Consider the following 1,799-nt stretch of genomic DNA (forward strand, 5'->3'; position numbering starts at 1 on the left):
TTCTTCACGGGAAAAAGAGGTGGCAGTGGACTTCCATAAGGATTACAGCCTTGGGAGTCCTATGGGGCAGTTGTAGACTTCTCTGTCCTGTGCGGTCACTATAAGTCTGAATTGAGTGGACAGCACCGGGTTTTTCATTATTTTCTCATTCTTTTTTTATTAAGTACTTTTATTGGGGGCTCTTACAACTCTTATCACAATCTATACATACATCCATTGTGTCAAGCACATTTTTACATTTGTTACCATCATCATTCTCAAAGCATTTTCTTTCTACTTCAGACCTTGATATCAGTTCTTTTTTTTTTTTCTCTCATTCTTAACAAAGTTGAAATTCTTTAAATTAACAGTGATTCCAGACTTTAGAAAGACATCTAGATTTTGGAGACGGTAAAATGAAAAAAATCAGGAAAAGCAATTTCTAAAAAACTTTAAAATATTTATTATCTAAGGAGCCCTGTTGGCACAACTGCTAAAACACTTAGTTGAGTTGCTAACTGAAATAGTGGTTTGAACCCACCTAGCAGGGCCGTGGGAGAAGGATCAAGAGATGTGTGCTTGAAACGATACCAGCCTAGACACCCTTGTAAGGCAGTTTGACTGTCAAGACTCACTGCTATCGAGCTGATGCCGACTCATAGCAACCGGATGGTACCGGGTAGACCTGCCCCGGTGAGTCTCTGAGACTGTGATTCTCTCTGGGAGTAGAAAGCCTTCTTTCTCCCTTGGAGCGGCTCAGGCTCTCCAAATGCTGCCCTTGCAGTTAGCAGCCCAATTTGTAACCAATATGCCACCAGGGCCAAAGCCAGCTAGACTAGAGCATGTACCATGGGTTCAGAGAAGAGCTGGAAACACGGAATCCAGGACAGATAAACCCCTCAGGACCAAGCATGAGAGTAGTGATACCAGGGAAGTAAGGGGGAGGTGGGGAGAGAAAGGGGGAACCAATCAACGGTCTGCAGATAACCCCCTCCCAGGGGGATGGACAACAGAAAGTGGGTGGAGAGAACATCAATCAGTGGAAGACATGAAAAATAATAATGTGTAAATTATCAAGGGTTCATGAGGGAGGGTGGGGGAGGGAGGGGAAAATGAGTTGCTGATACCAAGGGCTCAAGTAGAAAGAAAGTGCTTTGAGAATGACGATGGTAACAAATGTAAAAATGTGCTTGACACAATGGATGTATGTATAGATTGTGATAAGAGTTGTATGAGCCCCCAATATATATGTCACCAGGACCCCTAGCATCAGTATAAAGCACAAATAACATGGTCCTGTATAAATCAAAATAAATGAAAAATTTCAGTAAATCAGCATGTGAATACAATCCTATTAAAATAGAAATATAAGAGCTGTAAAGTTTGTGGGAAAATGGTATTAAATGATAATGGAATTTCCCCGAGCCCTTTGAAGCCCCTTGTATGCAAAAATAACTGGAAATACCATTTAGAACGACCATACATAAATCCAAAGTGTTAACAATGGTAATTATGTAATGGGCTTTTGGTTCATTTTAATTTTGTGTTTTGTGCTTTTCCGTATTCCCCAAGTTATCTTCAAGGGCCTTTTGCCTTTTTTTCTTCTAAACACCATTGTCGTCATTTAAAATAACCTCTGAAATATAAAATCAGGTGAAGCTTTTTAGTGAATCATGCGGACTAAAGGAGTGAGGTGGCATCGAATCTGAATCTATAGTGTTGTAAACAGTTGTTTTTGATTTGGGCCCACAGCGCCCAGGCTGCAAGGGGCAGAAAGGAAAACGCAATGTCTTGTACGGATTCTTCTTGCCCCGCGCGGG

Source organism: Echinops telfairi, unplaced genomic scaffold, assembly GCF_000313985.2.
Source record: "Echinops telfairi isolate 266 unplaced genomic scaffold, ASM31398v2 ScPeMD7_7458;HRSCAF=8496, whole genome shotgun sequence".
NCBI lineage: Eukaryota > Metazoa > Chordata > Mammalia > Afrosoricida > Tenrecidae > Echinops > Echinops telfairi.